Here is a 16,201-nt window from a genome sequence, read left to right as displayed (position 1 = left end):
TCCCTGCACACAGTATCATTGTTGATGAATAGGCACGCCATCAATCCTTCTGTTGACAACACAGCGGAGCTCTCAATGAAAGCACCAATCTCAGTGTCAAAACTGGCAGATCTTGGGTAGGGGGGCCCAAGCTGCATGTCTGAGGATCAATGGTAACAATGGATAGAGGGACACAATGTTTACCCAGGTTTGGGCCCTCTTAAAGGAGGTAAGACCCTACGTCCTGCTTGATTGTATTCGATGAGTATAGGGGTTACAAGAGTTGACCTATCTCGAGATCGTAATGGCTAAACCCTAGATTGTCTAGCCTATGAATGTTATGATCCTGTCTCCGGTCTAAGCCCTCCAGTTTATATAGACACTGTATGGGCCTAGGGTTGTACAGAGTCGGTTTATAGGAAAGGAAACAGTATATCCGAACACTTAATCTTGTAGTTCACGCATACAGGAGTCCTATCCGGACACGGGAGGTGGCCTTCTTCCTTTATCTCGACAGCCCATCAGTCCTGCCAATATTGAATAGACTGGACGCCCGAGGACCCCTTAGTCCAGGACTCCCTCAGTGGGCCTTGTAGAAACACAAAGTCCCAGCAAAGTTCATTACCCTCATCAAGGACATGTACGATAATATAGTGACAAGTGTTCGAACAAGTGTCGTCGACCTTGATGACTTCCCGGTTAAGATAGGACTGCATCAGGGTCAACTTTGAGCCCTTATATTTTTGCCTTGATGATGGTGGGGTCACAACGGATATACATGGAGATATCCCATGGTGTATGCTCTTTCCGGATGATGTGGTGCTAGTTGACGGTAGTTGGACGGGGGTAAATAGGAAGTTAGAGTTATGGAGACAAACCTTGAAATCAAAAGGGTCTAGGCTTAGTAGAACTAAAACCAAGTACATGATGTGTAGTTTCAGTACTACTAGGTAGGAGGAGGAGGTTAGCCTTGATGGGCAAGTGGTGCCTCAGAAGGACACCTTTTGATATTTGGGGTCAATGTTGCAGGAGGATGGGGGAATTGATGAAGATGTGAACCATCGAATCAAAGCCGAATGGATGAAGTGGCGCCAAGCTTCTGGCATTCTCTGTGACAAGAGGGTGCCACAAAAGATAAAAGGCAAGTTCTACAGGACGATGATTCGACCCGCAATGTTGTACGGTGATGAGTGCTGGCCGACTAAAAGGCGACATGTTCAACAATTAGGTGTGGCTGAGATGTGTGTATTGAGATGGATGTGTGGTCACACAAGGAAGGATCGAGTCTGGAATAATGATATATGAGATAGAGTTGGGGTATCACCAATTGAGGAGAAGCTTGTCTAGCATCGTCTGAGATAGTTTGGGCATATTCGGTGGAGGCCTCCAGAAGCTCCAATGCATAGCAGATGGCTAAAGCATGCGGAGAATGTCAAGAGAGGTCGGGTAGACTGAATTTGTCATCGGAGGAGCCCGTTAAGACAGACCTGAAGTATTAGAGTATCACCAAAGAACTAGCTGTGGATAGGGGTGCATGGAAGCTTGCTATCCATGTGGCAGAGCCATCAGTTGGTCGCGAGATCTTATGGGTTTCACCTCTAGCCTACCCCAACTTGTTTGGGACTAAAGGCTTTGTTGTTGTTGTTGTTGTTGTTGTTGTTGCGAGGGGCACGATTGTGCCTGCCACGAGAAGTAAATCCGTTCCTCCACGAGAAGTAAATCCGTGCCTTTTGCAAAAAAAAAAACACTTTTTCCCTTTCCCAGAGGCACGACTGTGACTCTCGCAGAAGCAAATCCTTGTCTCCACGAAAAGTAAATTCGCGCCTCTCGCGGAAGAAAAAAACGTGTTCTTATTCCTTTTGCGAGAGGTACGACTGCGCCTTTCATGGAAGCAAATCCATACATCCATGAGAAGTAAATCCGTGCCTCATGTGAAAGGAAAAACGTGTTTTTCCCTATTGCGAGAGGCACGACTGTGCCTCTCCCGGAAGCAAATTCATGCCACCACGAGAAGTAAATCCGTGTGTCTCACGAAAGGAAAAAAAAAGGTGTTTTTTTATTTTTCCACAAGGCACGACTATGCCTCTCGTGGAAGCAAATCCGTACCTCCCCGAGAAGTAAATCCGTGCCTCTCGTTTTTTTACCTTCCCCAAAAGCACGACTGTGCCTCTCACGGAAGGAAAAAAACGACAACGCGTTTTTCGCGCTTTTTTTGATTTTTTTGGGTCCAAAATCTAAGAAAAACCCGGAAAAAATTAAGAAAAATCATCTAAAAGTGAAAATGCATATAGAAAAATAAGTGAAATCCAGAGGGAAACCCAAAGCATGACACGTGACAGCGACTGAGAGCGCCCTAAGTGGCAATGCTCCCTGCCCGTTCAAAATGACCATTGCGGGGCTTCCGAAGGAGTACTTGCTGATTAGTTTCTCTGGAGTGCGCCAAGTGATAAAACTGTGTGTTTCATTAATCTTCTCCACTCTAGGATGGGCTCCCTTAAGGCGCCAAATAGGATCTGGGTTGCTCCTCTCCACGCTAGGATGGGCTCACAGATCTGATGACTGATTTTTTTTTTAATTATCGATCTGCTGACTGATTCTTATTGCGTTCCTTTCCCTAACATACTCTCGTATTTCGAGAACAACTCCATTTCGATATATCTTCCCAGTCCATTTTGAGAGAATAATGTCCAGTTATGTGTAACCCGTTGAGGGATAAAGTGCAATTATTGCAGTGTTTCACGCCCTTACCCAATTTAGCTGATTGATTTGGAACCTCTTTCATTTTTCTTAGAGAACTACGCACCATGCGTGGTCCATTAGAACGCAACATGGAACATCACCTTGAATAAAGTCATGCTTGTTACTCGTGCCTCATAATGTTGAGAACAAGAGCTCCATGTCAAACCATCAGCACCACCTCACTTTTTTAACAATGTACATTGACAGAACAGGTATCATACAAAGCCTATCACCGGAGGTGATATATTGACCGAGGCAAGTACCGGACTGAGTCCTCCCCTTACTAAACTTGTATGTCCACGAGTCTTCAAAAGTTCAATGGCTCAGATCCAACATTGATCCTGTGTTTCCTTCTTCGATATTTCATCTGATCTGATAAAATCGTTCTCCTTCAGTTGCTGCTAGAAATCACAAATCAGCTTAATATCCACTCCTGGTGTACATGGATGAAAACAAACAATGAAAAGACACCAAAAATGCCCATATAACTGCTGGAATTTTGTCCATTTTGGGCCTAGCCCAGCAGCAGTTTCAGAAATTCCTAATAAATCCTAAAGGCCCACGCAGCCCATTTGTGCAAGGCAGGAGGTGGAACTAAAGTTTAGTCCCACATTGCTAGTTTAGAGGGAGTTGGACCTCTTTATAAGGGAGGCTCCTTCCCCACTTGTATGAGCATGAGAACAAGAGGGACATCCATGCGCGTTCCTCCTCCGCCGCCCGCCACGCCACGCCTCGCCACGACGCGGGTTGCGGGAACGAGCCGATGTCTAAATTTTTGCCACGCACTACGGGTATACGTGGAGATTAAATGCGAACGCTACACCCTTCGGCTGTTGTCTGTTCATTTCATCTCCCTCGGTCCCTTCAGCTCCCGGCGCTGCCCTCTCGCCTCCTTCTCTTGCGCCTATAAAAGGGAGGTCGCTCCTCTCAGCAAGACGCACCAGAACTACTTCTTCCTCTCGCCACCGGTTCCTGAGCACTGCGCTGCTGCTACGATCTTCTCCATCCCGGCTTGCGACGTACACCGCAGGTCGGGACAGTAGGCCTTCGAAACCGCACTCTTTGAGTCCTGTACGGGAGAAGGGTGACAAGGTTTTTGGGGAGCGCTCTGCGCGACTACTGGCTGCTTCATCACGGACGATCCGGTCGCCGACGACTACTTCCCCGACGTCCACGACCTCCTCGACGACATGGCAGGCGAGGACACCGACCCCAAGTCTAGCGCCTCTGCTGCTGCTGTGCCGTACGTGTTCTTCTCCTTTCTATTAGAAGTTCTGCTGCAGTTTTTGGCTCTAGTTTCTGTCCTACGTATGTTAGGTTCTATGTCGTATAAGCAACTTCATCTAGTGACTGTTCTAGATGTGTTTACCTCAAGTTCATATATGCAGACGATGTTTACCTTCTCTCTGTCAGATTGCATGACTTGCTTTATATTTGCTATTTTAGTCATGTTTTATCTACTATTTCTGTTAATAAAATTAGTCAATAAATTGCTCATATTTCCAACAATTCAAAAACCTTATTATAGGCAATTTACCTCGAATGGTTTTGCTGCTTCCATGAGACCTCCTATGTTTGAGGGTATCCACTATAAGAGGTGGTGCGTGAGAGCAGTCTTGTGGTTTCAAACCATGAGTTGCTATGACCCCACTCTTGGCAAACCTGAAGGAGAGCAAGATGCCCAACAGGCACAAGCTTTTCAGAAAATGGATACCTTGTTTAAGGCTGCGCTCTTGAGTGTTCTTGGTGAGAACATAGTTGATGCTTATGTGTCAATTGACAATGGAAAAGATATGTGAGACGCACTCGAGGCCAAGTTTGGGGTCTCGGATGCCGGCACTGAGCTGTACATCATGGAGCAATTCTATGATTACAGGATGACTGAAGAGCGCTCCGTGATTGAGCAGGCTCACGAGATACAGTCATTTGCTAGAGAACTTGAGCACTTCAATTGTATCCTACCGGACAAGTTTGTTGCCGGGGGTATCATCACTAAGCTTCCTCCTTCGTGGAGGAACTTTGCTACCTTACTGAAGCATAAGAGACAGGAGTTTCCCGTTCCGAATCTCATTGGCACTCTTGATGTGGAAGAAAAGGCGAGAGCAAAGGACACACGTGCTCGAGGTATTGAGGGAGGATCTAGTGCCAATCTGGTACAGAAGAAAAACTTCCAGTCCCACAAGTTCAAGAACAAGGGCAAGTTTGATGGTAAAGGAAAGTTTGATGGGAAGAACAAGGCTGTGCAGCACACGAACTTCAAGAAGAAGAATGACAAGAAGAAAGGTGCTTGCCATGTGTGTGGAGATCCTGATCATTGGGCTCCTAGTTGCCCCAATCGCTATGACAAGCGTCATCCTGGGAAAGGCGGCAAGACCGCTAATGTTATCATCGGAGACATTGACATGAAGGATGCTGGGTATGGTATATTTCCCACTATTCTTTCAGTATGTCATTCTCCTGATTGGTTGATTGACACGGGTGCTAATGTGCATGTATGCGGTGATATTTCCATGTTTTCGTCTTATCAGACCGCAGGGACTTCAACCGTGTTGATGGGCAACGGTTCAAGTGCTTCTGTTCGTGGCGTTGGCACGGTCGATCTGAAGTTTACTTCGGGGAAGATCGTGCGGCTGAAGAACGTGCATTATGTCCCCTCCGTCAATAAAAATCTTGTTAGCGGATCTCTTCTGTGTAGAGATGGCTATAAGCTTGTCTTTGAGTCGAATAAATTTGTAATATCAAAGTATGGAACCTTTGTTGGTAAAGGCTATGAGTCAGGAGGCATGTTTCTTTTATCCTTATCAGACGTTTGCAATAAAGTTGTTAATCATATTTGCAACAATAGTGAATCAAATGTGTGGCATTCACGACTTTGTCATGTTAACTTTGGTTGCATGTCGCGACTAGCGAAGTTGAACTTAATCCCTAGTTTCACCACCGTTAAGGGATCTAAGTGTCAAGTGTGTGTGCAAGCTAAGAAACCTCGTAAATCTCACGTGGCTGCGGAGACGAGAAATCTTGCACCACTAGAACTTATACATTCAGATCTATGTGAAATGAATGGTGTTTTGACAAAAGGTGGAAAGAAATATTTCATGACGACTCCACTAGATACTGCTGTGTGTATCTTCTGAAATCTAAGGATGAGGCTTTGAACTTTTTCAAGATCTATAAAGCTGAAGTGGAAAACCAACTTGATCGGAAAATCAAGAGGCTTAGGTCCGACCGTGGTGGAGAGTATTTTTCCAATGAATTTGATGCTTTTTGTGCGGAACATTGTATAATCCATGAGAGGACGCCTCCTTACTCACCTCAGTCAAATGGGGTGGCCGAAAGAAAGAACCGTACTCTAACTGATTTGGTTAACGCCATGTTAGACACATCGGGTCTCTCCAAGGCATGGTGGGGGGAGGCGATATTGACAGCATGTCATATCCTAAATCGAGTTCCCACAAAGAACAAAGAGATAACTCCATTCGAGGAATGGGAGAAGAAAAGGTTAAAACTCTCTTATCTGCGAACATGGGGTTGTTTGGCGAAAGTCAATGTTCCAATTCCAAAGAAGCGGAAACTTGGACCAAAGACTGTGGATTGTGTTTTCTTGGGATATGCTTTTCATAGCATTGGCTATAGATTCTTGGTTGTAAAATCTGAGGTACCTGGCATGCATGTTGGTACGATCATGGAGTCGAATGATGCGACTTTCTTTGAAGATATCTTTCCCATGAAAGATATGGCTACCTCATCTGATCAGGAGATGCCTAGTTCATTGAATCAGGAACCAGTTACAATTACCGAACCTGCCATTTCAATTGAACACTTTGAAAGTCCCGTGGAGGAGAACAATGAAGTTCCTATTAGGAGCAAGAGACAGAGGACTGCAAAGTCCTTTGGTGATGATTTTCTTGTGTATCTCATAGATGACACTCCCAGTTCTATTTCAGAGGCCTATGCATCTGAAGATGCTGACTACTGGAAGGAAGCAGTTCGAAGCGAGATGGATTCCATCTTGGCGAATGAAACTTGGGAGATAACTGATCGTCCTTATGGGTGCAAACCTATAGGATGCAAATGGGTATTCAAGAAGAAGCTTAGGCCTGATGGTACTATTGAAAAGTACAAGGCTCGGCTCGTGGCTAAGGGTTATACCCAAAAGGAAGGTGAAGATTTCTTTGATACTTACTCACCTGTGGCTCGACTGACCACTATTCGAGTTCTACTTTCACTAGCTGCCTCACATGGTCTTCTCGTTCATCAAATGGATGTTAAGACTGCTTTCCTGAATGGAGAGTTGGATGAGGAAATTTATATGGAACAACCAGATGCGTTTGTAATAGATGGTCAGGAAGGGAAAGCGTGCAAGTTGCTGAAGTCTTTGTACGGACTCAAGCAAGCACCCAAACAGTGGCATGAGAAGTTCGAAAGAACTTTAACAGTTGCAGGCTTTGTTGTGAACGAAGCTGACAAATGTGTGTACTATCGCCATGGTGGGGGCGAGGGAGTTATGCTTTGCTTGTATGTTGATGACATACTGATTTTCGGAACAAATCTGAATGTTATAAAGGAGGTCAAGGTTTTCCTATCTCGCTGTTTTGAGATGAAGGATTTAGGAGTGGCTGATGTCATTCTGAACATCAAGTTGTTGAGAGATGATGATGGTGGGATTACATTGCTTCAATCTCACTATGTGGAAAAGATCTTGAGTCGCTTTGGCTATAGTGACTGCAAGCCCTCTCCAACACCATATGATGCTAGCGTGCTGCTTCGAAAGAATCGAAGAATTGCTAGAGATCAATTAAAGTATTCTCAGATTATTGGCTCACTTATGTACTTAGCCAGTGCTACAAGACCTGACATCTCTTTTGCTGTTAGCAAGCTTAGCCGGTTTGTCTCAAAACCGGAAGATGTGCACTGGAAAGCTCTAGGGAGAGTTTTGCGTTATTTGAAAGGCACTGTAAATTATGGAATTCACTACACTGAGCACCCAAAGGTGCTTGAAGGGTATAGTGACTCAAACTGGATCTCAGATGCTGATGAGATAAAGGCCACAAGCGGATATGTGTTCACTCATGGAGGTGGCGCTGTTTCTTGGAAGTCTTGCAAGCAGACCATCTTAACGAGGTCAACTATGGAAGTAGAACTCACAGCACTAGATACAACTATGGTCGAAGCAGATTGGCTTCGCCGGCTCTTGAATGACTTGCCGGTTGTTGAGAAACCTGTACCGGGTATCCTTATGAACTGTGACAATCAAACTGTGATCACGAAAGTGAACAGCTCTAAGGATAACATGAAGTCATCAAGACACGTTCAGAGAAGGTTAAAGTCTGTCAGAAAAATGAGAAACTCCGGAGTTATTGCATTGGATTATATCCAAACGTCTAAAAATCTGGCAGATCCTTTCACTAAGGGTCTATCACGTAATGTGATAGATAATGCATCGAGGGAGATGGGTATGAGACCCACAATATGAGTTGTTCATAGTGGTAACCTATTCTTTGTGATCGGAGATCCCGTGAATTAGATGTGGAAGACAAGCTGTTGGTCAACTGGGAGGAGAGTATCCTTACTATTAAAAATACCACTCCATGAAGATGCAATACTCTCCTAATCTGCATGGCAGGTTGATGTATATCTTAATGTGTTCTAAGTGGCTCTTTGAAGCAAAGATGTTGTCCTGCAGAACATCTTTTGAAGAACACACCTATATGAGTCTGATTGTCAAACGTCGCAATCTATGAGAGTAGGGTTCTCTCTAGTAAACTCATGAAAGGTCACGGAGTATGACGCATAAGCTCCACCCGCGGGGAAGACCCACGGTAGCCACATATCGGTCAAGGCTTTATGTGAAGCTAGATTCGCAGAAAACTTGCAGTTCAAGGCCCAGTCCACTGTTCAAGTTGCTTACTAGTGTAGCACAGAGTTCTAGGTGGAAGTTCAAATTAACAGTCTCCACTGCAGTACCGGTATATAAAACAGTGTTTTGGAACCAAAGGCAAATTTTGTGTGCCTCTGGGATCTGGTGGGGGATTGCTGGAATTTTGTCCATTTTGGGCCTAGCCCAGCAGCAGTTTCAGAAATTCCTAATAAATCCTAGAGGCCCACGCAGCCCATTTGTGCAAGGCAAGAGGTGGAACTAAAGTTTAGTCCCACATTGCTAGTTTAGAGGGAGTTGGACCTCTTTATAAGGGAGGCTCCTTCCCCACTTGTATGAGCATGAGAACAAGAGGGACATCCACGCGCCCTCCTCCTCCGCCGCCCGCCTCGTCACGACGCGCCGCGGGTTGCGGGAATGAGCCGAGCCGATGTCTAAATTTTTGCCACGCACTACGGGTATACGAAAGGTCACTCGGGAGATGGAAAGTTTTTGCTGTAGTGGAGATTAAATGCGAACGCTGCACCCTTTGGCTGCTGTCTGTTCGTTTCATCTCCCTCGGTCCCTTCAGCTCCCGGCGCTGCCCTCTCGCCTTCTTCTCTTGCGCCTATAAAAGGGAGGTCGCTCCTCTCAGCAAGACGCACCAGAACTACTTCTTCCTCTCGCCACCGGTTCCTGAGCACTGCGTTGCTGCTACGATCTTCTCCATCCCGTCTTGCGGCGTGCACAGCAGGTTGGGATAGTAGGCCTCCGAAACCGCACTCTTTGAGTCCTGTACGGGAGAAGGGTGATAAGGTTTTTGGGGAGCGCTCTGCGCGACTACTGGCTGCTTCATCACAGACGATCCGGTCGCCGATGACTACTTCCCCGACGACGACTTCTTCCCCGTCGTCCACGACCTCCTCGACGACATGGCAGGCGAGGACACCGACCCCAAGTCCAGCGCCTCTGCTACTGCTGTGTCGTACGTGTTCTTCTCCTTTCTGTTAGAAGTTCTGCTATAGTTTTGGGCTCTAGTTTCTGTCCTACGTATGTTAGGTTCTATGTCGTATAAGCAACTTTATCTAGTGACTGTTCTAGATGTGTTTACCTTAAGTTCATATATGCAGACGATGTTTACCTTCTCTCTGTCAGATTGCATGACTTGCTTTATATTTGCTATTTTAGTCATGTTTTATCTACTATTTCTGTTAATAAAATCAGTCGATAAATTGCTCATATTTCCAACAATAACAGTTATTAAAGATAGCCCTGGCCCATATAACTGGCTACGTGGTCCCGCTCTGATCTCATCTCACACTAGAGTTTTCTAAAGAGAACCTAACCAGAATGGTAGAGACAATGCAAGTTCAATCTATCAACTATTTGTTGTTACTTCTGGCTATTATCAGGAAAGAGCGACGTTACTAAACTGTCATGTACTGTATTTGCTAATATCAAAACAATCTGCCTCCCAATCTTAAACTATGCCAGTTCACACTGGCTATTATCAGGAAAGAGTGACATTACTAAACTGAGATGTACGTATTTGCTAATATCACAACAATCTCCCTCCCAATCTTCAGATAGCACATATGACAAATTCTCTTGGTGAATTTTTACACGTACCTATATGTGGATTTTTTTTCACATTTTTTTGAAACTTCTGAATGCAGTTTTCTATATTTCTAATACCGGGCTCACTGGAGATGTGGACCATGAGAATCATTTGCCTTCCTTTTCATATAACCACAACATAAACAAAGTAGGTTCAAGTTCCCATGGACCTGAATAACTGAATATGTGTTCCTATTTATGCTGTAGGAATGAGATTCATGCGCACATCTCAAGTGCAGCCTAGTAAGATTATGATTAAGTGAATTTTGATCTGGAAAACATAATGTCGTGAATACTCTCGTCATCTATCTTTACTCTTCAGATTTGGGGTACTTATCCATGTATATCATATAACTATATTGCTAGGGGAAAAAAGACACATCCACAAAGTCATATCCTGCTAACACTTTCCTTCAGAGATTTTAAGCATTCCTAGTATTTCTACGTGACCATGGGATTTTTTTTTTGTACTTATAAACCCTTAGTCATCATTTCATAGAATTTACGTCATCAAACTCTCCATTTGTTCTTGGCCAGTCTGTATCCTTCCCTGAATTAAGTTTTGCTGACCATTTTGAGTACAACAAGGATCTTCACAGTCAAAATACTTGAGACCTGCCCACGAACATGTATCATTGGTTATCCCACATTTCTGTCCAGAAGAAAGGACGCAGTTAAAAAAAGAGCATGCATCTTAATCTTTCGTCGAGGGACAAAATCAACAAGCCACCTTTTGTTTAACAATGGAACAAGCCACAGATGGCAACCATTAAATTGTCTCTATACTTCTTAAAGGAACTGTGTGAGAAAATAACTCCAATTTCTGATTATAATAGAATCATTAAATTCAATTGAATTCATGTTCCGAATCAATCAATAGTGCACCAATGTGTTCAATTTTTTTATGACTGATCAGTAAGTGGCGCCAAACAAGCAAACCAGCATTATAATTTATAAGATAAAACTGTGGTCAGCATTACATTTGAAGCACAAAGATAAAACTGTGGGTAGTATTACATTTGAAGCAGTAACAAACACATTATATAATAGAGCTGTTTTACGGTGATTGGGTTAGTACTCTGAGTACTTAGCAGTACTTACATGTCTGATCACGTCTGATTTTTATTAGCCGTCAGATCTTGCGGGGAATTTTAATTGATTAAATTTAATATGTTAATTGCGATAAGGGCATAATGGTCCAGGGGGAAATATCTTTTCTTGAACCGATCATCTGAGGACCAGATCCATGTCTACTCGATCCAGTTCAGAATCCTCCTCCGATCTATTCGTCGCCGCTCGCCGCTCCTGACCTTCTCCGTCCTCGACCTGCCCGGCGAGAGGAATAAATTCATCGTCCTCGTCCTCCACCCAACCAACCCCAGCCCCCCACGCCGTCACCGAAGAAGAAGAAGGCCGGATCTGCGCCGGCTGAATCCGCGGCGACCGCGGCGGGCGATCCCATCTCTTCGCGCGTACCATCCTTAAGGTATGAATTCGGCTTGGCGTTCTGCTCGTTCTCTTGGCCGTTGCGCCCCTCCACCGTGCATGCAGTACAACCTCAACCCCACAAGATCCGGGTACTGACTAGAACAACGAATGGAAAGCTTCATCGTGGCATAGTTTCTCTTGAGCTAATCGCATCATGTTTGTTTAAGTAAGATGTTGACGTTTGAGATGAGATATACTAAAGGAAATGAGATACTGGTTCCATAGTTCACTTAATTTAGTTTATTAAAGTCATCATCACTTTAGGTTTGCATAGCGCATGAAATATAGTTTAAAGGAAGATATGATACTACTTGTTGGACGTTGATGATTGGTTTCCCTCACATGTCAAACCAGCAAAGTCTTTTCCATGCACTTGTCTTTGCCTATGAGCTATTTTACACCTGCAACATTGATAAACAGAAAGATGTTGATGATTGGTTTCCCTCACATGTCATATGCAGGAAGACATGGCGTATGCAAGTGATGAGAGTATGTTCAAGTATGTAAATGTTGTCAGCAAGATGTTTGATAGTGAGGCTGAAGGCTATGAATTCTACAACAAATATGCTCTTGAAAAAGGTTTTAGTGTGAGGAAAAGCTATGTTGAGTGGGATGGATCCAACAAATACATAATTTTAAGGAAAATTGTGTGTAGTCGTCAAGGGTTTCGCGAAGATAAGCACATGAAAAGAAAGATGGAAGATAGAAAGAGGAGGCCACGAAGTTTAACTCGTGTTGGGTGTAGTGCTAAATTGGTCATTACGAGACAGGAGGAAACCGATCGGTGGTTTGTCAAGGATTTCATCGATGAGCACAGCCATCCTCTAGCCCCACGGGATCTTTCTTGTCTGCTGCGTTCGCACAGACGAATTAGCGATGAGCAGAAAGCGTACATTGCGGACATGGAAAAATGTGGGATCCGTAAATACCGTATTATGGATATTTTGTGCTTTCAATACGGTGGATTTGATAAGGTTGGATGCATAAAGAGGGACATTTACAATTTCTGCCATGCTAATAAGCAGGAGACAATCAGTGCCGGTGATGCTAAAACGGTGATCATGCACATGATGGCGAGGCGAGAGCGAGATGTGGATTTTTTCTTCAAGTACTTGGTAGACGAGCATGGCCATCTGAAGGGACTGTTCTGGGCTGATAGTCAATCGCAACTTGACTACGAGGCTTTCGGAGACGTCATTGTTTTTGATAGCACATACAGAACCAACAAATACAATCTGCCATTCGTGCCTTTTGTCGGGTTGAATCACCACCGCAGCACTGTTTTATTTGGTTGTGGTATAATTTCTCATGACACAAGCCAGGCATACGAGTGGATGTTGCGGACCTTTTCTGACTGCATGGCACAGAAGCATCCGATATCTGTGATCACAGATGGGGACCTTGCAATGCAGAGAGCAATAAGGGTGGTCTGGCCAGACTCAAACCATAGACTATGTATATGGCACATTCAGCAGAACATTGTACGCCATCTGCATGATGACGACGTAAAGGAGGAATTCAGATCTTTCATTTATGATACTTCTTCCATTGAAGAGCATGAGATAAAATGGATACAATTCTTACAACGGAATAAAGTAACCAGTGAGGAGTCTTGGCTGCATCAGATGTATCAGATGAGAAAGTTGTGGTGTGCTCCATATCTTGAGGGGCGTTGTTTCCTAGGATTGAGCAGCAATCAAAGGAGTGAGAGCTTGAACTCTATGCTACGTACGCATCTTGAGGGTAAGATGTCGTTGTTTGAAATGCTAGAGCACTATGAGTGTTGCCTTGCGTCGCGACGGATTAACGAAGCTCTCCATGACGTCGAAGCCTTGCAGTCCGTTCCATTTACAGAGGAAAATGCTTTGCCGCTTGAGAAACACGCCGCAACAGTTTTCACACCTAGGGTCTTTAAGATGGTCTTATGGAGCATAGATGCTGTCAGCAAATGTCAGATTAGAGAGATACTAGATGGATCAGAAGATTCCACTTATGTTGTGTCCAAGCAGGAAAGAATGGATAAAAAGTTTGGAGTGCGCATTGAAGAGCAAGGAGGTCTTTTGCACAGGGTGAGTTGTTCTTGCCGTAAGCTGGAATGCGCAGGCACACCATGTTCCCATATTTTTTACATATTGGGGATTTTAAAACAAACAATTATGCCCGATTGTTGCGTTCCCACTAGGTGGACTATGAATGCAAAATGTGCATACGCACCTACCAGAAAAAACCAGATGTATGACTATTCGCTAAGCCTGCAGAGGTACCGCGAGTTGCGGAATTGTAGTCACGCCGCAAGTTTCCAGGCATGCCACTCTGATGAGGACTATCACCGTCTAAAGATGCTTTTGCAAGCACAACATCATGGCAAGCAATCAAGTTTTGAACTAGCTGACAGCAAGGAGTCAACTAATGCTCAGCATAACAGCATTAGGTTTGGCCCATTGATGCCGCACTCGCAGAAAGTTGATAAGGTTCTGGATCCCGTGCATGTGCCAGGACGAGGTGCACCGAAGAAAAGGCTGCAGGCAAAGACAAAGAAGTCAAGATCATAGAATATCTGTGGCTATTGCAAGCAACCAGGTCACAATCGACGTAAATGCGCTAAATTGTTAGAGGTACGAAATATGTTCATATTTTTTTTGCATGTGTTTTACTCATAATTGATGTCCATGTGATTTATTCTATTCTTCTGTGTAGGATCTCGAGGCTGAACTGTGATATCTACATACAACATGAACCGACGATGAGCCAGAGAAAGTCGTGTGCCATTCAGCTTTGTGTGACGTGGTCTTTACATTCTATTTCATCGTGACAGTAATTTAGTGAAGTGCGGTTGTACTGCCATGTTACTGTATTAGTTCGACATCTTTCGTTTCCACTTTCTGTGTGTATCATGTGATGTCCAACTTTAAGAATGATGATGTATTTCGACAAATTGGGCACTATGATTCTTCACCCTTACTATGGTTGTCATGCATATTCATAATCATCATGCATATTCTTCATTTACAGAGCAATAATGACTGACGTATTTTTTAAATAAGCGGGGCCCACTCGGGTGTGCTTGGAAATCTTTGAAAAACCTCCATGCACGTTCATCTTCGCTGCATGCAAATCGGGCGGCAGCCGCTGTGCCAGTAGCTGTCAAGGCCTTGATGAATCACTATTCACATGCAGGTCCCCGACTCTTGCATGCAGGTCCCCGACTCTTGCATGCAGGTCCCCTTGACGCATAGACCGATATTTTCAGCAGTCAGTCTAGAGGGCATTATAAATTCAAAAAAATACAAAAACTTGGAAACCTAGTTTTGTTTGTGGAAGATATCATGTGTGCCAAAACTGAGGTGATTTGGAGGTGGTCGAAAAAATGCCCGCATTCCCGGACGGACCATTTGGTCTAACATAAGCCATTTTTTGAAAAAAAACGTGAATTTTTCCACCACCTCCAAATCACCCAAATTTTCTTGTACATGGTCACCCACATGTGCAAAACATGTGTATGCAAGAAAATTTTGAAAAAAATTATTTTACAATGCCCCCTTGAGGCATAGACCGATGTTTTCAGCAGTCAGTCTAGAACTACTCGTCTGCAAAGTGGGAAAGCTCCCTCCCTCCTACCTAGGTGTACCTCTTCATTGGAGCAAACCATCCAGCAACTGCTTACATTTAGAATTCCCTTCTAAGCTGGCTATAACCATCCTTATTGACCAGAAAGGAATTGAGAAAGGGGATGCTATAACCAGACCATAGACAGCGTTTCCACATTCACTTTTGAACTTAGGGAAACAGTGAAAGAAGCCCTCATACCCACTCCTCTTTCCCCACCAAACCAACAAGTAGTAGGTTGGTGGGCCTCGTGATCTCCATGAACTGGGATCACTACACGGGTGATTAAATATATTGCTCCACTCACGCGTATATTGCTCCACTCACGCGACATAATCCTTAAAAATAAAATAGAAAGTTTTAGGATTATGGCGTAAATGGTTGATCCAATCAGTCAAGTCGCTACTGGAATATGAATGAAATTCAAATTGGTCCATTACGTTCTCGACAACCCCGCCCTTCATGCTCGGGAGAAGGATGTTGCCCTCGGGTATCCAAGGATATTTCTTTCGGATGAAACTCTGATATTGCTGGAGAATTAGTCTTTCTAACTCCCGCAGTTTTGCCAGTCGGACTCTCTGGCCCTCTTCGCGGAATTCTTGATTTACAGAACTATTATCATCTTCGAAATCCGGGTTTTCGGGCGTTCTTGTTGTTGTTTGTAAAAGTGCATCTATTTCACCTAAGCTCTCCAGAAAGGAAGAAGAGGCTCCGGTTGTAGCAGCCATACCACGAAACCCCCCCCCCCCTGGAATACATAAATAAGTGTACAGTGAAGGCGAAAGAAATAAGCAATTTTAAAAAGAAGAGGCATACGGGGTTAAGGACGCCCCTAAGATAGTATAGAAATAATGCACGAAGAATCATTGGAATTTCCCATCTTTTTCAGCTCTGCTCCCAAACAAAAGAGAAAGGGAG

Source organism: Triticum dicoccoides, chromosome 5B (assembly GCF_002162155.2).
Source record: "Triticum dicoccoides isolate Atlit2015 ecotype Zavitan chromosome 5B, WEW_v2.0, whole genome shotgun sequence".
NCBI lineage: Eukaryota > Viridiplantae > Streptophyta > Magnoliopsida > Poales > Poaceae > Triticum > Triticum dicoccoides.
This window is presented reverse-complemented; position numbering follows the sequence as displayed.